Source organism: Zootoca vivipara, chromosome 16, assembly GCF_963506605.1.
Source record: "Zootoca vivipara chromosome 16, rZooViv1.1, whole genome shotgun sequence".
NCBI classification, from domain to species: domain Eukaryota; kingdom Metazoa; phylum Chordata; class Lepidosauria; order Squamata; family Lacertidae; genus Zootoca; species Zootoca vivipara.
The window spans coordinates 42177757-42201854 of record NC_083291.1 but is presented as its reverse complement, the minus strand read 5'-3'; the positions used below and the strand labels follow the sequence as shown (position 1 = coordinate 42201854).

At 46.4% G+C, this 24098-nt stretch overlaps 1 protein-coding gene across 1 annotated transcript in view; it reads left to right on the top strand.

The window, feature by feature from the left end:
* Positions 1 to 2802: 2802 nt before the first annotated feature.
* Positions 2803 to 24098, top strand: part of LOC118075383 (leucine-rich repeat neuronal protein 1-like) — a 36498-nt gene continuing 15202 nt past the window's right edge. Inside the window, exon 1 of the mRNA XM_035097327.2 lies at positions 2803 to 2882. The gene's annotated coding sequence lies outside the window, so the exon portion shown is untranslated. The remainder of the gene's footprint in view (positions 2883 to 24098) is intronic.

Sequence of the window (24098 nt, the reverse complement as noted above, 5' to 3'; positions counted from 1 at the left end):
AGAGCGGGTCACCCATGGTCAAAGGTCAGGGGTGATGGGAGCTGTAGTCCAGAAACATTCAGAGAACCTCAGGTTTCCCAGATCTGCGTTTGGGGCTGGGGGGGGGGGGGGAGTTAGAACCTAAGATAGCAGTTTTCACAACCTTGGACCCTCAGGCAACTGAGCAGACAAAAATTTCCAGAGCAAGTTCTGGGGCATCATCACATGCGAACTAGAAGATACTCAACCCTTGTCTACAGCTGCCCATTATTGCAGAAGCCCAGCTGTAGTGGCTGAGATGTATTCCAAAGCAGCTCTTCCCCCAGGATCTCTTGTCTCTTTGAGAAGCCATAGTTCAATATCAGAGGCTCAGAGCACATGCTTAGCAGGCAGAAGGTCCCAGGTTTAAACCTTTACATTTCCAGGCGATGCTGAGAATGTCTCCTGTCTGAAACCCTGGAGAACTACTGCCAGTCAGGGTGGGCAATATTGAAGCAGATGGGATAATCCATGCACTCACTATAAGACATCTTCTTATAGTCTGAATCCATGGCAATGTAGTGCTTTTCAAACACCATGCAAGGTGACCCTTTAAAAAACCTGGGCACATTTCTAGGGCCCCTCTTCTGATGTTAGCACCAAAGCTGGTCAGCTGATGCCATGATCTCTAGGAAATCAGCCACGGGCACAACATCTCCATCGCAGAACGAGGGGAAGCCACATTCATTTGATGCTGGGGCCCAGGAGTGATGTTAAGAAGCTAAGCTTAAGAGTGTCTTAGAGGCCTCGATATCCTAACCATCCAATCTCCAAGGTTGACCCCATGAGCAATAAAGTGGAATGTTCTGTTGGTGAACTTTTAATGGTCATCTAGAAGAGAGAAATCCAGCTTTGTGGCTTCTTTCCTCACCTACATAGCAAAGCTGCACCTGATGAACTTCTCTCTCTTCTGCACTACTGTTAAAGGCATGGGAGTCTGTCCATTTAGATCAGTGCTTCCCAAACTTGAGTCTCCAGGTGTTTTTGGACTATAGCATCCATCATCCCTAGCTAGCAGGACCAAGAAGATTCCACCTAAACATTAGGAAGAACTTCCTGACAGTAAGAGCTGTTCGACTGTGGAATTTGCTGCCAAGGAGTGTGGTGGAGTCTCCTTCTTTGGAGGTCTTAAAGGGAGGCTTGACAGCCATCTGTCAGGAATGCTTTGATGGTGTTTCCTGCTTGGCAGGGGGTTGGAGTGGATGGCCCTTGTGGTCTCTTCCAACTCTATGATTCTTTGAGTCTATGTTTTTACTGCTTCGTTGATTAAGCTGTGAACCACATCTAAAGTGTTATTATGTAATACACTTTAAAGTGGGCGGGTCCCAGCCATATCAGCTCATCATCTAAGCGTGCATTCCATCCAGCATTCCCATCATGCCCTTATCAAAAGGGCACACAGAGGGGAGAGGAATGTCAACCTTTGGTGATGTCATCTGTATGAAATCACTTCCAGCCCTCCAACTGCCACTTATCCTTCAGGTATCAGAGGTGATTGTATTTTTATAAATCACCAGGGCCCCCAGTAGCACATTTTCTTCCCAGCCTGTTTCTGACATAGTTAACTGCCCAAATATACCCCCATGGATGCGGGAGCCCCTATTCCCTGTCCTTCACCTCCTGACCTTCCCATATCCATTAAAGACAGTAAGGCTCAGCAGCCCCTCACAAGTTCTGACAAATGTGTTGAATATGAGACATTGCAGGGAATATCAGCGTGATCCTATGAATGTGGTGTTAGAGGAGCCCAGGTGTCTTGGCCTCATCCTCCCCCCAGACCCAGACATCAAACAAGAATCTCATCTGGTTCTTGATCTGAGAATAATAAAAGCCCACTTCAAATGTTTAAAGCTCTTTGGATATATTATTTTAGTAATCCTTCTAGAAACCCTGTAAGGTAGACCAGGAAGGTCAGTGCATCTGGCTGTAAACCAGAAGATTGGTGGTTTGAGCCCACCCAGGGGATTCTGTGATCATTCCCCATATTACAGACTGGGAAGGCACTGAGGAATAGTAGCTTGCCTAAGGTCACACAGTACATTCAAAGCACTATCATCATACCCCTTTGACAGTCTCGGGGAATGCTGGGAACTGTAGTTCTGGAAGTTCAGCACCCTTAACCACACTGCTCAGGATTTCCCATGGCTATTAAAGTGGCTGAACTTGGGATTTCTGGCTCACACTTGGGCAGGTGAACTTGGAAGGAAGTTCCCCTGGGTTCAGTGATGCTTACTCCAAAGTGGGTGCGCATAGGACTGCAGCCTTTGCTTCCAAGCTGCACAAGTTCTAGCTAGCAGAAGGGATTGCGTCAGCCCCTTCTATGCCTACCCCTACTAAGCCCCTAGCCCCGATTTCTTAGGAAATTTCCCCCTCCCCATTCTGCTCCCCAAGACTTAACAGACGCGTGTCCAGTCCATAGAGAGAGCCCGGGTGTCCTGGTCTTGCGTGTTCCTCAGCTCAGCCTGAAGGGAGAAGATACCTCGCCAACGTATTATTCACCAGCCCAGCTTTGCCCCCCTTTCCAGAAAAGGCGGCGGCGGCGGCGGAGATTGAAGTCAGTCTAACACCATCCCAACATCTTCCCCCCTGCCTCTCCTCCATACATCATGACATCATTTCTGTCCCCTGCCCACCCCACGGAGTAGTGATCTCCACCTGGGCGGTCCCTCGCCTCCCCATTGGCTAGGAAGCTATGTCCGTCATTCCCTGAAGTGGGCGGCCCCCACGCTGCTCCCCTTACAACGCCCCCCCCCCCGCTTTGAAATCTGGGACTTCGGAGCGTGACAGCTGGAAGCAGGAGTTGGGTACCTACTGACCCCAGCAAAAGAAGCCGGACCCCAGCTGTGCCATAAGCAAGGCAGCGGGTGAGTGAGCCTGGGTATCCCAGTCCACTGTCGAAGGATGCGGTTGCTGCGGGAGACGGGATGCAGGAGGTGGAAGGGGAGGAGTGGGGAAGCAGCTAGGCGGAAAGTTTCCCGGCTTCATCTCGTCCTCTGTACTGACCTAATTCCTCAGCTCCCCTTCCTCAATCCCAGCACCATTCTTCCAGCCCATCTGGGCACCCCCGCTTCTTCTTTTTAACCCATCCATTTGGGTACAATCCAACGATCTGCACTATTCCCCCATCCTGCTTCCTGCTCCAGGGACAAAAACCTCAGGGATTTCCTGGTGCCCAGCCCACCTTCCCTAACATCCCACTCCCCACCTATGATGGAGAATATAAGCAAGCCAGGAGTTCTGCCTGGCTTTTGCAGACCACCTTTCCCAGCCCTCTAAAGTCAAATCCAGTCCCAGCAATCATTGATTCTGGCACAAAAGGAAAAATGCTATGCTTGTGGTATTTGGAGTGATTTTTAAAGCTGCCCTTCTTTTGTCACCATGGTGCATGCTACATCTAGGACTGGGCAACAAAAAAAGAGAGAAACATCTCCTTGGATCATTCCTGGAGTGTTCCCATCCTAAATTGCATAGGCAGGTGAGGTGGGGCTGGAAGCCAGGCTTAAGGAAGGTTGGTGAGGGAACCCTGGGACTCAACTAACTGGGGGCACAGACTTCCATCTCCATGCACTTTCAATGCAGCCAAGCAGGCTGTGCCATTTTTAAGGGTTAGTTTGACTCCCCATGCCTGCCTCCAACCAGCCAGTAGCCATCAACACATTGCTTCCTAGTTTTGTTCCAAGTGCTTTGGAATTAACTGAACAGCCCCAATATGCACTGGAGTGCATGGTGTGCCAGCTGGCAGCAGGTTTAGCTCTACTGTGTTACTTCACTGTGCTGTCACTTATGTTTTGATTCAAGGAATGGTGAGGTTGAAGTGCTCTTGCTCTGTTCCCAACCTTAAAAGCCTCTAAAATGGCAGCAAAGAAGGAAATCTCTTTGAGGGTGACCACAGGAAAGGGGAGCATAGCTCAGAGAGAAAGCACCTGCCCAGGTTCAGTCCCCAGAGACTTCTTGCCTGAAACTGTAGGAGATGCTGCTAGTCAGTGTAGGCAATACTGAGCTAGAGGAGCCAACAGTCTGACTCCACTGCTCACTGCAGCTCTTGAGAGTCTGGATGGAGACTCTGAAGCAGTACAGAAACTCTTAAGTGGAGGACAAAGTTTCACTGGGAGAAGCCACCCTCTTCCATGGGACTCTTTGGTCCTGCATTGGATGAGAGCAGGTCCCATGTCTTCTAGACAGAAGCAGAAGTCTTGGAGACACTGGGCAGATGGGAACCACGCATTCATCTGCGCCTTCTCTGCTTTTCAGTGTCATCCTGTAATCACCCTGCACAGGTTGCGAAGGAATAGAAAAACAAATTCCACATGGGGAAGATGCAGCTCAGAGTATGAAGGGCAAAGGCTGTCCTTTGCTAAAGGCCAGCCCTTCCCCAGAGATGACCTTCTGGGATGTGGGGGGCGGGGAGGAATCTCATCAGAAACAAGGAGAGAAACTAGCCATGCTTTCCCTTGAGCAGACAAGAACTGCAGCCTCACTGGTTAAACAAAACAGAGGCAAGAGAGAAAGAGAAGTTAGAAGAGCTCTTTGTAGCCCCCAGCTGGGGTGGGTTCTTCTGGGCAGTCTTCCTTTGACCCCTGTTTAGGATTCCGTGGATATGGTCATTCAATAATTGTCCACTGATTCATTCATATCCCCCCCCCCCGTGTCCCCATTTCCTCTTCTTAATGCAAAAATTTATGAATTATTATTTTTTGCCTGGATGCCCTCGCCTAGGCTAATTTTGGAGATTTTGTTCACGTCCCATTAGAAAAGAAGTTCAGCACATAACAGATAAATTAGAAAGATTCCCAGCTGAGAAGGGGGCTTCAAATCAAAGAGCAAAGAAGAAAAGTTTTTGCATTGGGATGAGGAATGCTTCTGTGAAGAAATTACTACTGGTAGCTCTGTGAGATGTACACTGTAATGGGCCCAGGACTCCCTGAGGCCACCTAGGGGTCAACAAGAGGGAATAGGCTTATATACCAAATCAAATGCGAGAACAAAACAACAACTTTCCTGCCACCAAAAAATCAGTCCCAGTTGCTGGAGGCGCATTGGATACACATTCACCCAGAAAGGTTTAGGATAAAATTATCTCTGCTTGATGCAGTGGCAAATCTCTCAAGGTGCCCTCAAAGGCCATAGTTCTCCCTGCACAAAGTAGCAATTGAGTCCCTTGATCAGCTGCCGACACTGCTTGCTGGCTGGACTGTATGGTTTCAATCTGTTCATAATAATACTTGTTATTTGCTTTTCCTATCCATGGACTCAAGAGAAGCAAACAGTTTTTTTAAACAAACAAACAACAACTAAATATCACAGTAAAAACTACGCCGAAAATAAAATACTTTTTTAAAAAGCCAACTGGCACTAAAAAACCAACCTGAAAAAAAGCCTTCAATATATGGCAAGATGTAGTTACTTGTGTTCTGCATATACAAAGCAAAGTGCAGGTAAATGTTTGAGATGCTTATAGATAGTGCCCTGGCCATGGGAGGATTAAAGAGCCTTTGGATTATGCTTCTTGGGGGAGGCTAGGAGAGCCTGCTTACACTCTTCCTTGCACAACTGCCTTGCAAAGTAGGCCTGTTGCATTTGCAAACTACCCAGAAATTGCTGCCATCAAACCCCTTAATTCAGCTAATCAGAGCATAGGTCATGTTTGCCAGGTAAGCAGGTAACCAACTTCTTTCCAGAAGTTGAAGATCTGGCAGACGCCATGGTTATTGCTGGTGGAGATTGCCAGGGAGGTTTTCTCAATCTCCCTGTGCTTATTATTTCAGTAGTACATTCCTCACCTGCTCAGGCTAAATGGAGGGGGGAGGGGGAGCAAGACAGGAGGGCTTTTATCCACACTTGGCTCATGCTGGAGTGAGTCAGTGGCCAGAGCCAAAGTCACTGGCCTTTCAGACTTTGCTCAGTTCAAAATATGGCCCTTGGGGCATACAGGAAGGATGCCATCTTCTGCTCCTAGGGAAGGGAGCTCCCCCCCCAAAAAAGGCCCTGCTATGCACAATCTGTGAATTCACTTATAGAATTATAAAATCATAGCACTGTGGAGTTAGAAGTGACTCCAAGGGTCATCTAGTCCAACCCTTTACACCCATGAGAGATGATCATCCAACCTCTGCTGAAAAACCTCCAAAGAAGGAGAGTCCACGACCTCCCAAGGTTCCACTGTCAAACAGCTGTTACTGTCAGAAAGTTCTTCCTGATGTTTAGTCGGAATCTCCTTTCTTGTAACTTCAATTCATTTGTTCAAGTCCTACCCTCCGGAGCAGGAGAAATCAAGTTTCCTCCATCTTCCATGTGACAGCCCTTGAGGTATTTGAAGGTGGCTATCATCTCCTCTCAGTCTCCTCTTTGCAGAACAGAGCAGGACTATGATTTCCCTTGATATGGACACTAGACTTCTGCTGATGCAGCCTAGAATAGCATTAGGGTTTTTTGCTGCTGCATCACCCAGCTGAGTCATGCTAAGCTTGTGATCCACTAAGACCCCTAGATCCTTTTCATACATACCACTGGCAATCCCTCATTTTATATTTGTGCAGCTGCCTGAGTGTAGAAACTTACATTTATCCCTATTGAATTTCATTCTGTTAGTTTGGACCCATTTAGTTCTCCAATTTGTTAGAGTCACTTCAAATCCCAATTCTCTCTTCTGTGGCATTAATTTATATGAGGAGGAGACCATTTTCCTTTCCGCATCCTTAAAATAATGGCATCTGACTCTAAACATGATTCATTTCGGAGACAAATGAGTCTTAGCTAAATCCATCACAAAGGAGTACAGGATTTCAACCGATGCCTTGATACTGACGCCTGACAATGGCTTTCAAAGTGAACCATTCACAGGGTTGTGTTATCGCCCCAACTTTGTTTATTATTTTCATTGTCATGATCCTATACTTTGTCAAAGGGAAACTCCCCACCCAGGTAGAAATCATATATCAAACAGATGGAAAGCTCTTCAATCTGAGTAGACTGAAAGCAAAGAGTAAGGTTACCACAACTTCTATCATAGAGCTTCAGTATGCTGGTGACAATGTACCGTAGTGTGTGCACACTCAGAGGATGACCTCCAAACCATCCTAAATATCTTTGTAAAGGTAAAAGGACCCCTGACCATTAGGTCCAGTCGTGACCGACTCTGGGGTTGCAGCGCTCATCTCACATTATTGGCCGAGGGAGCCGGCGTACAGCTTCCAGGTCATGTGGCCAGCATGACAAAGCCGCTTCTGGTGAACCAGAGCAGCACACGGAAACGCCCTCTGCCTTCCCGCTGTAGCGGTTCCTATTTATCTACTTGCACTTTGATGTGCTTTCGAACTGCTAGGTTGGCAGGAGCTGGGACCGAGCAACGGGAGCTCACCCCATCGCAGGGATTCAAACCGCCGACCTTCTGCTTGGCGTCCCTAAAATATCTTTGTAGAAGCATACAAAAAGCTTGGCCTATCACTCAACATCCAAAAAACCAAAGTGCTGCACCAACAAGCACAAAACAACCCCTCTGCAGCGCCACGTATCCAACTCAATGGAGTAATGTTGGAAAATGTTGATTACTTCTCCTACCTAGGCATTTACCTTTCCGCAAGGGCTGACATTGATGCTGAAATCCAGCATTGCCTAAGCTCTGCGAGTGCAGCTTTTTCCTGATTGAAGTGCAGAGTGTTTGAGGACCAGGAAATTTGCAGGGAAACCAAAATGCTTGTTTACAAAGCTATTGTACTACCAAGCTTACTGTATGCTTCTGAAACATGGACCACTTATAAATGCCATCTCCAACTCCTTGAAAGATTCCATCAGTGGTGTCCCCCAAAAATTTACATATCACTTGGGAAGTCAGGCGAACCAATGCCAGTGTACTGGAAGAAGCAAAGATCACCAGTGTCAAAGCAATGATTCTTCAACATCAACTTTGTTGGACTGGTCATGTTGTGAGGATGCCTGACGATCGCCTTCCAAAGCAACTACTCTATTCTGAACTTTGAAATGGAAAGCGTAATGTTGGTGGTAAACAAAAGAGGTTCAAATACTCTCTCAAGGCAAATCTTTAAAATGTAGTATAAACACTGACAACTGGGAAACACTGGCCTGCGAGCGCTCCAGTTGGAGAACAGCCTTTACCAAAGGTGTCATGGGCTTTGAAGACACTCGATCTCAGGACGCAAGGGAGAAATGTGTTAAGAGGAAGGCACGCTTGGCAAATCCACACCGTGATCAGCTCTCGCCTGGAAACCAATGTCCCCACTGTGGAGGGATGTGTGGATCCAGAATTGGCCTCCACAGTCACTTGTGGACTCACTGTTAAGACCGTGTTCATGGAAGACAATCTTACTTGGCTATGAGGGATCGCCAGAGAAGAAGAACTGGTGCTGGTGCTTGACCCCGTGAACTGGCTTTGGAAGTTCCTCCCAAGGGAAGGCCACTTTGCCACCTCTATAGAGAGCTTTCACTGCAAAGATAAAGCCTTTCCTTTGTGGGTTATTCAGTTGCAAGCTGTTTTAATTGTTTCATTTGATGCTTTTAGATTGCTTCAGCCTTGGCTACTTTTAATTTTTGCACATCTTCTGTGTTGTTTTGATTGGCTGTTGTCAGCTGTCTTAAAGTATTTTTGAGGAAAAGTGGGATTTTAAAATTTGCTTTACATGGATATATGGCTCAGAATTAAAGGGAATGAAATGCAGCATCCACATGTTGAGGTGTATTCTTATTTACTGTTACTTCACTTACAAATATTCTGGGAATTGCATATTCTTGTCATCTGTAGCGGAACCTCCAGAAATCTTCATTCACCAGGGCATGCCCATATTTTCTGATGCTTGTCTCTGCAAAATAATCGTCTCTATTTTTGCCTTTTACAATTTGTGCTAGTGTGAGATGCTAGAGTCATACAGGTGGACTTCTGATAAAAGAAAGGAGTTGTCTTCTCTATCTGGGGAGGGTCATAGTAGACAGACAATTAATTGTCTCTGACCCTCAGCCTCGTTTTATGCAGCACTCCAAGGAGGAGTGCTACACAGAGAGGGGTGGGGTACTACAACAGGAGAAAGCGCTTCATGGAACTGTAGAGTGGGAAGGGACCCCCAAGGGTCATCTAGTCCAACCCCCTGCAATGCAGGCATCCTGCCCACAGCCAGCCCTGGGTGAGCTCAAGTCACCATCCTTCTGGTTACCAGCCAGACTACATGCAAACCCCACTTGTTCATGGGCAAAGCCAGGGGGCACCTGCTCCGCCCCCGCCCCCCAAATCAAGTAAATAAATGAAAATGCTTAACTAACTGACTGATTGTGTGGCAGATAACTGAGTTCATCCCATAAAGCAGTGATGGCAAACCTATGACATGCGTGTCAGCACTGACACACATAGCCATTTTCGGTGACATGTGGCCGCATGCTGAGACCTCACTTCCGGCCGGCGGTGGAATGCCGCAGGTGACGCATCTCTGGGGGCCTTGTGGACTTCTGGCGAGGCACGTTGGCGGTCGGCACAGAGCCGCGGAGCTCCTGAAAGTGACCAGCGCTGCAGGAGCTGCCGGATGGGCTCCCAAGCCACCGAAACCGCCACCGCCCAGACACTGGGGGCCACCAGTGAAACAACCGGGGAGCTGCCAGACCCCACCCCCACCCTGCAAACCTGATGGATGGCCTCGAGGCACTCCGGAGGCTGGAGGAGGAAAAAGGAAGCCCCGGCCCCACTGCCGCTGCCGCTGCCCCCACAAAAAGGAGGGAGAAAAGAAGGAAAAACAAGGCAAAGGAGAACAGGGGTCCGCTCACTCCGTTGTCGTCCCCGTCGCCCCCGCCTCAAGGGAGAGGAGGGGGCCCTTGGAGGAGGGAGAAGAACCCCAACCCCAACCGCCACCTCGCCGCCATCCCGGGAAGAGAGAAGAGACACCCAAGTAAGCTGAAACCCCTTCCCTGTTGCCCCGCTGCCACGCAAGTATAGCCAAGTGAGGGGAGAGGTGGGCTGAAGAGGGCCATGAGGAGGCACAGGCCCAACCGGAGCCCACCTCCCCAGCGGCAGACCTGTTGGAGGAAGGCCTGAGCCCAGAGTCCCACTGGGAAAGACCTCTGAGTTTTGCCGTATTTTTTCCCCTTTTTAAATTTTTTTTTAAAAAAATAAATAAAAAAACTTTAATAATTCTTTTCCCTCTTCCTTTTCCTTTTTTTAAAGGGGAAACAATTATACATTTTTGTTATTCAAACTATAAATATTGCGAAATTGTGGTTTTTTCTTGAAGTGACACACCACCCGAGTTATGCTCGTTTTTTGGGTGAATTTTGACACAAAAGGCTCAAAAGGTTGCCCATCACTGCCATAAAGCCTCCCCACCCCCAAAAAACAAAGCCTGGCTACCTTGCTTTTGTCCCTGACTCTGCCCAGACTGCCTGAGGCTGGCACTTAACCAGCAGTGTCTGGTTTCCATGGGGACTTTTAGGGGAGAAGTCAGGAGGCCAACAGTAGGGGGAGCCAGAGGCAAGGACCATTAATTCTCCTTCCTCTCCCATCTTCTGCTCCCTGATGCCTACAATGGCAGCCATGAGACTATGGTGGTGGGAGCTGATAGCCAGGGCCTCCCTTGGGCTGGTTGCAGGCAAGAAGGCAACAGGTTGGCTCAGAAGAATCAAGGCTGAGGCTGGTGGGGCTGTGGTGCCCCATTTGTCCTCATGGACAGCACTTAACTTCCTGTTCTCTGGTAGCGCAGAAGAATTATATGACCAGATGGAATTTCCTGGGTTCCTCCTCTTGGTGGGGTGAGGTGGGTTGAGGGACAGACATAGCCAGCCCAAGGTTCCTTGCCACCTTTGGGGCAGCGGCAGATTCAGCGCAGTGGGGGTGGTTCTCTTGCACAGGGCGCTGAGCCAAATTGAGAAGATGCATTTGGGAGTGGCAGATTTTGGTCTCGCACGTAGTCCGACCCTGCTTAGGGCTTATGCTGCTTGCTACCTGTTGACCCTTGACTATGGCATTCAGGCTCCATTTGTGCTGGTTGACTTAACGGGCTAAACTTGCAGGGCTTTATACAGCTCTCTGGGGTGGGGCTCTTAAAGTAGTCCTGAAGGATAGTTCCTCCCCCACTTTCTGCACAGCCTAAATCCTAAGAACACAAAAAACCCAATGGTCAATACAGTCAGATAATGTAAAATCACACTCTGTCAGCATCCAAAAGCCTTCTGAAATAAATAAAAAGTCTTCACCAGTTTCCATTAAACCTACTAAATTCGCATTTGTGTCTCTGCCCACATACCCATAGCTTTCTGCAAAATGTTGCTTGCCCCTTTTCCTCGGGTTTCCCCAATTCTAGGGATTTACTGAATCCTGGACTTTTGTTTTTTGCTGTGGAGGAAACAAAAATGAACTGAAAATGGGCAGGGTGTTGGTGTGTGGAAGCTTCGTTAAATGAATGGCTTCCACTGATATGGGGGTTATTTTTCTACTCCAGATCTGGAATTCTTCCTCTGCAGCAATGACCTTACTGTTTAATCTTATAAATTTCTCCTGACAGCTGTTCTCCCTCTGGATTAGCATCAGGGTAACAACTATCAAAATAACAGAACCCTCATTTGGGCAATGAAACCTCAGGACTGTGATATGTTTAAACAGGAACACACCGACAATTTCCACTTGCCAGTTAGGCTGGCCTTTTTCTCAAGAGGGGACAAAACACACATGCCGTTGTCATTATCATCACTTTTCATGTACATATGCTCATTTATTTAAAGAAATTTACTAATTGCCCTGCATTTTATTTGGGCTTAAAGCAACAACTAGATAGCACCTTCTCATTAAATCATGAGCTGCATTATTTTATATTACAGTGGTACCTCGGTTTAAGTACTCAATTGGTTCTGGGGAGCCATTTGCTCCGCGAAAAGTACTTAAACCGAGTGTCTCTTCCACGCGTGTGCGAAGCGTCGATAGAGCGCTTCTGCGCATGCGCATGGCATGCAGATCACTTCTGCGCATGCACGCGCCGTGGAACCCGGAAGTAAACACTTCCAGGTCCGCAGAGTACTTAAACCGAAAGTATTCAAACCAAAGCGTTCTCAAACCGAGGTATGACTGTATACAAGAAACCGCATACCCAGTGTTGCTTGAGAATTATAAGAACAAAAAAAAAATCAATGCAGAGTTAAAATCATTGCAATTTTGAAAGGTTCACCCCACCATCTTGTTTAATGGCATCCAATAGTATACAAATTTGGACAAAAACATGCTCCTTGATCTGAGGAACCGTCATGCAAGATTTGGTTACAATATCTTAAATATCCAAATACATGGTGAACAGAAAAACAACTTTAAAAAATATTTTGTAGACATATTACAAACCCTGCCTCTGTCCTCAAGGACTTAAGGAAGATCACACAAGTGAAACATCCACATAAAAAGGAAACATATTTAGTGTACAAAGACACATTTTGAACTACACAATATTGAGACAAAATATGCAAACTCTTGATTCCAAACCCAGCCAGCTGTACAATTTTAAAAAGCTAAAGTACCACATATGAAAATGAATGAAATAAAGAGATCTGAAACTCTGAAACTTCTACATTACACCTTAGAACAAGCCCTTTAACTTGTGCAAGGTCCGGGGGGCAGGGCCATAGCTAGAGGGTGGTGAAGTAGACCCCCACCAGGGGCACAGGTGATGGGGGGGGCACAAAATCGGCTAAAAATATGTCCATAAATATAAATATTGATTATTGCCTCATAAGAAATGGTTTTAAATAGAGGGTGAATTGAATGGGTGGAAGGGGGGGTTGAAGGATTGGAGGTAAGAAGAGCTAATTTGTCCATGGCTAGGGGGTGCAATCTGGACGGTTCTGCCAGGGGCACAAGATCACCCGGCTCCGGCTGTGGGGGGGGGGGGGACAGTGGCAAGGGAAACTAACTACAGGTTTGGTTTGCACATAAAGCTAAGCCATGGTTTGTTTAAATGTTTGTTTAAAAGTGTGACTTGTTTAAATGTCTGAAACCATTTCAGCAAACTAACCATGGCACGTTTTCCAGCACAAATTATGATGTGAAACTATGGTTTGTTGTTGGCTTACAAACTATGTCTTTTTCTTTGAACTAAGGGTTGGCATTATGCCTGAAGCCAACAGCCTTGCTTGACTACAGTTTGTTTGATCACCCCCATCCCAGTTGCTCACCAGACTATAGAGGCATGAGGGGAAAACAAGCCAAGCTTCGCAGAAACACACCATGGCTGGTTTGCTCTTCTGTGAGGTGACTCATGGTTTGTTGAACAAATTCTGCTTAAAACAAACCATAGCTTTGTTTTGTCTGTCTGTCTGTCTTGTTATATCATGCTATATCATGGCAACATAAAAGTTAAACCACAGAAGACATCTGAAGGCAGCCCTGTTTTGTGTCATGTTAAATATTTTATTATGTTTATATATATGTTGGAAGCCCCCCAAGTGCTGGGGAAACCCAGTTAAATGGGTGGAGTATAATTATTATTATTATTATTATTATTATTATTATTATTATTATTATTAAATAGGGCGTCACTATGAGAAATGTTGGAGAGTATGGCAGCAGCCTAACTATTTTGGGTTCTTGAGGGAGAGATGTACAGTGCATTTGTTTGTTTTAGAAAAAACAAAAACAAAACAGTGGGGGGAGGCAGATCCCCAAGGGGCTTACAATCTAAAAATAAACACAAGGGAAAAACAGATGAAAGATTCCCCCCCCCCCTCTCTCTGGCTTAGTTCAGTCAGATATTGGTTCTAGGGGCTTGTTCAAATGGCTTAATGTAACATTATGATTATGTTGTTTTATCGTATAAAAAGTGACCAGGTCCAAAGGAAGGCAATGCTCCTGCACCTTGGATGAGAGAATGTTGGCAGGTTTTGTTCCCCCCCTCCCCTTTGTGATGAGCAGCTGCACCTGCCAAAATCCCTGCTTTCGTAGATCCGTTTGACAAGGAGCCTGGTTCTTCTCTGCATCTAGTTACCTGCCAGCGCAGCCGCTGCAAACACATGCAAATAACCACAATGCACAATCATCAATGGGGAGTCACAAGTGCGCCCCCCCAGCCATAACTATGGGAGGCCCTGCGCCAACACACTCCGAACCCAAGTACCTCCTGGCATCATGCGCTGTGCATGTGAGTGTGTACAAAGAGGGTCAGTTCAAGTTCGGGATTGGTGGGTGTGGGGATCAATTATTCAAGAGGCCCAATTAATATTCATAAGCCTCCGGCACCAAACTGTCAAAGACAAGGAGGGGAAACGAGAGCATGCGCCAATATGCTGTGTTTGTGTGTTGCAGGGGAGAGGGAGAGAGCAGTCCCATCCCAATGCTTGCAACCCAATACTCCCAGTATTAATAATTTGTCCATTAAGCTGGGGTCTCAACCTTGGCCCAAGAAATGACCCTAATTAAGAGTAAGAAACGCTATATTTGTGCATGTTCTGTCCCACAGACCCAAATGTAGACCTGGGTCAGTGGATCGCTGGGGCCCCGAAGGAACCAGTTGCAGGGATTCCAAAGAAGGCTGAACAATGTGCCCAGGGATCAGTTCTAAAGCTTTGCTATAGAGAGCCTTACAGTGATCCACTCGGGCAGGATTCGTATTTGGGCCTGTGTGAGAGAGCAATGCATACACGGCCCCAGGTGTGTTAAGTGGGTGAACCAGCAATCCAAAGCCTCAGTCACACTAATTGAAATCAGCAGGAGCAAAGGAGCCACTAAAAAACCTTACTGAGTAGCGACTACAAGTCTCCCCAAATTTCCAACCTACTGGGGGAATGTTGACTGCATGGCCAGTGGCTGTGACCATGGTGGAATCACTGTTGCCGTGTGGCAAACCTTTAAAAGGCATGTGCAAGTGCTTCTCTGTTCAGCTTGTCTGCACTGTTGTTATTGTTTAGTCTTGTCCAACTCTTCGTGACCCCATGGACCAGAGCACACCAAGCACTCCTGTCTTCCACTGCCTCCTGCAGTTTGGTCAAACTCATGTTAAAATCATAGAATCATAGAGTTGGAGGAGACCACAATGGCCATCCAGTCCAACCCCCTGCCAAGCAGGAAACACCATCAAAGCATTCCTGACAGATGGCTATCAAACCTCCGCTTAAAGACATCCAAAGAAGGAGAGACCACCACACTCCTTGGCAGCAAATCCCACTGTCAAACAGCTCTTACTGTCAGGAAGGTCTTCCTAATGTTTAGGTGGAATCTTCTTTCTTGAAGTTTGAATCCATTGCTCCGTGTCCGCTTCTCTGGAGCAGCAGAGAACAACCTTTCTCCCTCCTCTATATGACATTCTTTTATATATTTGAACATGGCTATCATATCACCCCTTAACCTTCTCTTCTCCAGGCTAAACATACCCAGCTCCCTAAGCCGTTCCTCATAAGGCATCGTTTCCAGGTAGCTTCAAGAACACTGTCCAACCATCTCGTCCTCTGTCGTCCCCTTCTCCTTGTGCCCTCAATCTTTCCCAGCATCAGGATCTTTTCCAGGGAGTCTTCTCTTCTCATGAGCCTCAGCTTCAGGATCTGTCCTTCCAGTGAGCACTCAGGGCTGATTTCCTTAAGAATGGATAGGTTTGATCTTCTTGCAGTCCGTGGGACTCTCAAGAGTCTCCTCCAGCACCATAATTCAAAAGCATCAATTCTTTGGCGATCAGCCTTCTTTATGGTCCAGCTCTCACTTCCATACATCACTACTGGGAAAGCCATAGCTTTAACTATACGGACCTTTGTAGGCAAGGTGATGTCTCTGCTTTTTAAGATGCTGTCTAGGTTTGTCATTGCTTTTCTCCCAAGAAGCAGGCGTCTTTTAATTTTGGGACTGCTGTCACCATCTGCAGTGATCATGGAACCCAAGAAAGTAAAATCTCTCCCTGCCTCCATTTCTTCCCCTTCTATTTGTCCGAAGGTGATGGGACCAGTGGCCATGTCTACATTACCTACCTTTAATTCTAAGTAAAACTGCCGGGGGGGGGGGGACACAACAAATACTAAATGAGGCAGCAGCAAAACAGTAAATAAAAAAACCCATTAAACAAAGGACAGAGCAAATAAAATAGTCTTCCTCTGACAATTCATCTAGGTGCTAAGAGAACATTGATATCATACATTTTAAGTACATGGCTACTTAAGAGAATTATGGGGACTGTAGTTTGTTATGGGTGCTATGAATTGTAGCTATGTGAGGGGTACAACCAGTTTCCAGGATTCTTTGAGAGAACCCAGCCACTGTAGGTGTGCTTTAAATGCAGAGAATGTTCCAGAAATTTATGCATGCTAGGAAAAGGCCTTACCTAGAGTCCACATCTGCTTATCCTCCAGTGGTGAGAGCATTTGGAGCAAGATTTCCAGGGATGGGGCACCTGTGGCCCTCCAGAGATTGGTGGACTCTGACACCCGTCATCCCTAGCCTAGCCATTGGCCATACTGGCTGGGGCTGATGGGAGTTTGACAGCATCTTGAAGGCCACAGGGGCCACATCCTTGAATGAAGCAAACAGGTAGGTACTAAATGCGCTAACAGCTCAGCTGTCAAATGCCAAGGTCTTTGCAGTTGGGAACGATTACATGAGACCAGTGGTTGGCAACAAGCGCCCTCAGACATAGGACAGAGAAACATGGGAGGCTGCCTTAGACTGGTTCAGACCATTAGGTCTATCTAAGCTCATTAGTGATTGGTAGCCGCTCTCCAGGGGGTCGTGCAGGGGACAAATGGTGGCCCTTCCCTATTAGACAAGTGTGGATCTTCACTCACCCCTTCACCTCTGGGGGCGGGGCGCCATTTTGTGGTTTGCTCCAGGTGCCAAAATGCCCTTCTCCATGACAGGGCTGGCCCGGAGGGGTCACCACCATGTGGCCAGTTCTGGCTCTCTGCCACTGTGCAATTCCTTCAGTTCCCTCTCTTAACGCTACTGGTTTACAATGAGGCTTGCTGGTTAAATATATATATATATGATCCTGCTTCTCCGTCACTGCAGTGATCAGATGCAAAGGAGAGTGGAGCATCTATCCCATAATTAGTAAAGTTGCCTTTTTCATTAAAATAAATAAATAAAAGGGCCCTGCTCTTGTATTTGCAGTGACAGCCTGACATGCAGCAATTTAGCAGGCGGAGAGTTTCTGAGTAGAGAGAGAAAGTGATAGGAAGAACTTAGCTTAAAATGTTCTGCATGTCACATTGATGTTTGAGAAAACTAGAAGGGGATAAATAAAAAAGAAAGCAACCCTGCCTTTGTTAGTTGTGGCTGCGGGTCTAAACCCCTGCTCAACAGCCATACACACACAGTTTCTCATTGCTGCATGCCCAGACCTGCTAGAATTTAGTCTTCGAGAGCCGTGGTTCCCAATACAGTAATCTACCATAAGTGCTGCAGATCCCCCTGTTTTTCAAGCCAAGCCATTGACCCCCCTACTTTTGAAAAAAAAAATGATATCTCTATGGTAGTTTGTGGACCCCCTGCATGGGTTACACAAACTTCCTGGGGGCTGTGGACCACCAATTGGGAACCACTGAGAATAATCCAGGATTCCTTTTGTGACTTCTGTTGTGTATTGAGTCAAAGGATTTTATATCTGTATTACTATTGTCTGTATTTGCATTAGGGTAAATGCAATTACCCTATGGTAATTATGGTACCCTATGGTAATTATGGTTCCAGAAGGTACAGCTACTATTGGCTCATTTAAGCTGCTGTATTTGGATCCTCTGTCTTATTGGTTTCCTCCAAAAGGCAGCACTGTGATTGCCTGATATTGTTCCCTCCAAAATGTATCCCTTTCTAGCTAGTTCCCTGTCCCTATAAATGTAGCTTTCCTGCCCTCAGAGCTCAGTCTTGTTTACTTTAATAAAGAAGTGTTACTAGAGAACTGTCTCCAGCATGTTATGTCAAGAGAGCTGAAACCACGAACCCCATGTCACAACAACTTCTTCCCTTTTTTTGCATGTGACAGGCCAGCACATCTCACAGCATGCACACGTGACATTAGCATATTGCACAGAGCGCAGGCCCCCCTCAACTGCAGGGGCAAAGTTGGCACATCTGAACAGAAGTCTAGTGTCCTGTTCAAGGGAAGTCATAGTACCACTCTATTCTGCCTTGGTCAGACACATCTGGAGTCCTGTGTCCAGTTTTGGGCGTCACAATTTAAGAATCATAGAGTTGGAAGAGACCACAAGGGCCATCCAGTCCAACCCCCTGCCAAGCAGCAAACACCATCAAAGCATTCTTGACAAGAAGGATGTTGACAAGCTGGAAGGTGTGCAGAGGAGGGAGACCAAGATGATCAAGGGTCAATAAACCAAGCCTTATGAGGAATAGTTGAGGGAGGTGGGTATGTTTAGCCTGGAAAAGAGGAAACTGAAAGGAGATATGATTGTTGTCGTTTAGTCGTTTAGTCGTATACGCCTCTTCATGACCCCATGGACCAGAGCAGGCCAGGCACTCCTGTCTTGCACTGCCTCCCACAGTTTGGTCAAACTCATGTTGGTGGCTTCGAGAACACTGTCCAACCATCTCGTCCTCTGACGTCCCCTTCTCCTTGTGCCCTCAATCTTTCCCAACATCAGGGTCTTTTCCAGGGAGTCTTCTCTTCTCATGAGGTAGCCAAAGTATTGGAGCCTCCGCTTCAGGATCTGTCCTTCCAGTGAGCACTCAGGGTTGATTTCCTTAGGAATGGATAGGTTTGATCTTCTTGCAGTCCATGGGACTCTCAAGAGTCTCCTCCAGCACCATAATTCAAAAGCATCAATTCTTCGGCGATCAGCCTTCTTTATGATACAGTGATAGCTATCTTCAAACATCTAATGAGCTTTCACATAGAAAATGGAGAAAGCTTGTTTTCTCCTGCTCTGGAAGCTAGGATTCAAACCAGTGGCTTCAAGCTACAATAAAGGAATTTTGGACTAAACATCGGGAAGAACTTTATGACAGTAAGAGCTATTTAATAGTGGGGGGGCTCTCTTTTCTTGGACTTACAGCAGAGGTTGAAGGGCCATCTGTCATGGATACTTTAGTTGAGATTCCTGCATTGCAGGTGGCAGGACTAGATGACCCCTGGGGGTCGCTTCCAACTCTACAGTTCTTTGATTCTGTGAACTAAATTAACAGGATCAGCTGCCTTTGAGAGTCCACAGGAAATACCTGTATGTGGTGCCTTTGGAATCATCTAGGCTTTGTTTTTTTGCTTTTGCTTTCACAAGTGCCCCTGCACAGCAGGCCTTGAGACAAATCTTATCCCCTGCTAATGTTTGCCCATCATGCTATTGTTAAAGCCACAGGTGTAGAAATCAGAGAGGTTGGCAAGCCTACTTTAGATCCAATCCAAAAAATGTCTCTTTCCCCTGTATCAGGTGGCTATGGCAGAGAGAGAGAGAGAGAGAGAGAGAGAGAGAGAGAGAGAGAGAGAGAGAGAGAGAGAGAGAGAGAGAGAGAGAGAATTTTCTGCATTTTGCACAATAGCATGGCTCTCAACAGTTCAGTTGCATCAGATCCAGGGATTTCCCCTCTTTTGTTTTCATTCTTTATTGTTATGGCTTGAGCAGCAGGCTGAGCTGACACAGCAAGTGATGTTTTTCCTGGTAGGAAGCGTTTGGGCAGGTACAGCTTGCCCTGCCAAAGGTAGCGCAAACAGCAGCTGCCAAAGCTCTTCTGCAGGAGCTCATCTGCTTGTTGTGCCTGCTCACCCCAGTCATTTTTTCTTATAATGGCAGGCAATTACCAAACAACAAAAGGCAAGCCAAACAGTGGGTGGTCATGTTGCAGCCGCTGCTCATACTGAGCCTGTGCTTTGTGACCCTTGCAATCTGGACCATTTGTGCAGCCATTTAAAATCTGTGGACCAGAGACTGTTGACGGTTACAGTTTATAGGCACACTTCCATGCAGGGAACAAATCTGCCAAGGAAGTGCCCCAGAAGTCCATTCACACACTGGTCCCAATCCTGAGCGGGGTGTGTATGTGTCTTCATTCACTTCCTATGGGAAATGAGACACAGCATCATTGGAGTGTCCCATGTGCTTCCTCTGTCTTTTCTCAGACTGCGGAAGGCAGACTTTCTTTTCATTGCTGTCAAAAGAATGGAGCCCTTATCACCATCTCTAAAGGTTAGATTGCTTTAGTGCAGAGATGAGCAACCTGTGGCCTCCCAGATGTTGTACTCTAACTCCCATCAGCCCCAGCAAGCATGACCAATGGTCAGGAATGGTGGAAGCCGTGGTCTAGAAGCCTCTGGAGGGACCCACTGGTTCCTCACACCTGATCAAGCGCTCTTCCTCTTTCTCTCTCTCGTATTTCTTAAGAGGTGTGGCTTAGATACGTGCAATGAGGCATCAGGTGGGTGAACCCATATACCTTGGTGCACTTTCACTGTTATGTTTCTGGTCAGGATCGTTTTAGCTGTATGGAGTTTTTTTTATAAAAAAAACACACCTGATATTTTAATTTGTATTTTTCAGCTATATGCTTTTTGAAAAGCTAAATATTCATGCCTAAATATGTTATAGTGCACTTTTCAATTTATTTATTTTTCGCCAAAAATATTGCCTTATTTATAGGTGTAATTTTTGAATCATATTTGCTTTTTTAAAGTTTTCCTTCTGGTTTTTAACAATACCAAAGTAAAACACACCAGTAGTTGTCTTTTGAAGCTTTTTAGTGCCAACTTGAAAAATCATTTAAAATTTCAACAAAACTATTTTTAAAAATTGAATGCTAGGTGAACTTTCCCTTATCTTCATGTCAGCTGCAATTCTGCATTGATTGTGTACCTCTGGGAACCACCAGCCTAGGCACACATTCAAAATCACTTCAATCTGATTAGTCCTCAGACTCACGGGCCTTTGACTTTTCCAGATCAAAGTCTGACTTTTAAGTCAAACTTGCAATGTATAACCCACTTTAATTTCCATAATTATACACAGTAAGATCTCCCTCTGTCTGTCTATCTTTCTCCTCTCTCTTTTCTCTCCAGAAGATTGCCATGGCAGTTCTTGTGTCAACCACTTTAAATCGAGCCTCAATCCAGTTCTGGGTCACATTCTACCCAGGAAAAGATGGATAAGTCTAGATCCAGTCCATTTCCAGTACTTCACATTTGTTCATTGATAAATCTTCATCCCCTTTTTGTATCAATCTTCTCTTTTAAAGAAATATGCTCCCCAAAACTGTATGTAAATGTGTGCTTTCTCACAAAATACACATTTCTAAATGTATTTTATCTTAAAACATACTTATATATGCTTTTTTAAAAAACAAAATTTAGAGAAGACCAATATCTGAAATATATCTTCATACTGATCACACATTAGTCCAGAAGATGTGGATCAGTTCAGTCTGCAAATTGGCAGAAGTCAAAATTCCTCCAGCCTTCGACATTCTACCTGTTGAACACCAGTGGCCATATTCATAAGCAGTGTAGTTAAACCGAGGTTTAAAAGGGATGGCAAACTCAAAAAGTGGTTTGAGGTTTAAAAGGGATGGCAAACTCAAAAAGTGGTTTGAGTGCCGAAACTCATTATTCTGGAGATGCCACTACTACAAAAATGTCACTTTTTGTGATTGCAAAGCCAAATTATTAAGTCTACATCAACCTGATACAGTGGTACCTCAGTTTAAGAACGGTCCAGTTTAGGAATGATTCAGGTTACAAACTCTGCAAAACCGGAAATAGTGTCCCGGTTTGCAAACTTTACCTCGGTCTAAGAACGGAAGCTGAACGGTGGAAGGGCACCGGCGGCAGGAGGCCTCATTAGGGAAAGTGCACCTCTGTTTAAGAACAGACTTCTAAAACGGATGAAGTTCGTAAACCGAGGTTCCGCTGTACAAAAACTGCAGGGCATGAGAGAGGGATGTTAGTTGTTTCTGCAGCTGAGGCAACTTGCCTGTTCTCAAAGCACTTGAATGTGAAACAAAGAATATGTTATGTGTACACACATTTTACCACGCTGAGTGCTGGGCACATGTAATGTGGCTTGATAGGAATCAGACTGTTAGGCCATGTAGCCCAGAACTAGTTGCTCCAGTAGCACCAACTAAAAGTCATCTTTAAAACAGTATGCAAGCCCATCACACAAACACACACAATATCCATGAGAGCAGAAGGACCAAGCAGTCGTAGGACAGGAAGCCCACAACTATGTTCCAGGAATCATTTGTATAGTCAAAACTCATTGGGTTAAATGGCAGGCAAGACTGCCAAAGGCATTTTTCCTGGAGCTCCACCTCCTATTATTATTATTATTATTATTAGCCACATGTGTAAAGCTGAATTTGCACAAGTTAAATGTGTAAGTTGTGAGCTTACTGTAACTGGCAAGAGTCAGTTCCTGTGGTTTCCTAAGGGGCTTTTGGCTTCCTGTGCAACATGTATAGAACGCACATTTGCAACCACTAGCTTAAAGTGTGGATCTCCCCACCCTGTGACTCAGGGGCAGCCAACAGGGTCCCATCCAGATGTTTTGCGCTGGACTACAGCTCCCATCGTCTCTGTTCCCTTGGCCAGGTTGCCTGGGGCTGATGGGAGCTGTGATCCATCTGGGGGGCACCCATTAGCTCCTCCTGCTCTAGCAGCATGCCAGGTGGCTCTTTCCATTAGCTCTTGCGTAGACTCCCAAGGGGGAGTACTTCTGCCCATGGAATGCCAGAGCAGAACTCATGGGAATTTCAATATTGCATAGATCTCCCTTAAAAAATTAAAAACCTTTTTTTTAAAAGCCGTTCTTGTTTAGTGACCAGCCACCCAGCAATGCCTCCCAGCAAAGCTGACAGCTCTGAACAAGAGAGCCGGGGACAAGAAGGGATGTGAGGTCAGGACTAAGAGCATCAGTGGTAGAGGGGGAAACATGCCTTCATCACAGGCCTTGTCAGCGACAGCAAGCAGTCGTCTTGAACAGATGTAATGCCCCGCCCTGCACCTTGCCACTGCCACAATCCAAACAAGGGAAGCAACCAGATGAGGACACAGGGCCACGATCTGCCCCCCCCCCCCGGTCAGCCACTTCTCTCTCTCTCTCTCTCTCTCTCTCTCTCTCTCTCTCTCTCTCTCTCTCTCTCTCTCTCTCTCCTTCCTCTCTCTCTCTCTCTTTGACACATCTCTATTTTTAGCTTCCCCTTCACGGCAGCATTTGGATGCTGTTGCTGCTCTCGGCCCTCGTGCAAATGAGCTCACGCTCTGCCTCACATGCCTCAATCGCAGTACCTTCCAGGCCTGGCGCCAGTTCTGCGGCTGCAGGGGAGTGGGGGGGCGGGGGGGCAGGGAATGAGGAGACTCAAAAATCCCCCAGCTTCTGCTGGCCCTCTGCTTAGTGGTACACCCTGTGGAAGGCACCTGTGTGGCACAGTGGCTTGGTCATTGGGCTAGGACTGAGGAGACTTTGGGGGCCTCGAAGCCTGATGGCTGGACTTGGACCAGTCACTGGGGTCCTCTATTGAGCACGAGGCTAAAATGGGCTCAGCAATGCCATACCCTCCAACATTTCCCCAATGAAAATACTATTAAAGTAGTATCAGTATCAGTATCATGCCCCACCCATCTGACTGGGTTTCCCCAGCCACTCTGAGCGGCTTCCAGCATATATAAAACCATAACAAAACATTAAACATTAAAAAGCTTCCTATCCAGGGCTGCTTTCAAATGTCTTCTAATAGTTGTCTAGTTAGTCCTCTCATTGACTCAGGGGTCGCGTAACTTCATAGCCTCCAACATTTCTCTGATGAAAATAGGAATGCCTAAGGAAAGTGGGACATTCCGAGATCAAATCAGGAACCAGGATGGCTACTGTAAATCTGGGACTGTCTCTGGGAAATAGAGGCACTTGGAGGGTCTGCGATGTTTCTGAATGCCGGATGCTGGGAAGCTCAGGAGAGAGGAGAGGGCTCTTTTGCTTGGGTCCTACTACAAGCATCTGGGAGGACACTGGGAAAACAGGCTGCTGGACTAGAAGAGCCATTGGCCTGATCCAGACAGTTCTTCTTATGTTCATTCATCCTGATTTGCTTGCAGAAAGGTTACATGGTGGTTAGATGGTGTTTGGTATTTATTTAGCAGTTGTTCTTATTCATGACCATGAGCATTCATCCAGATTTGCTTTGTGAAATCTTGCAATCCTAA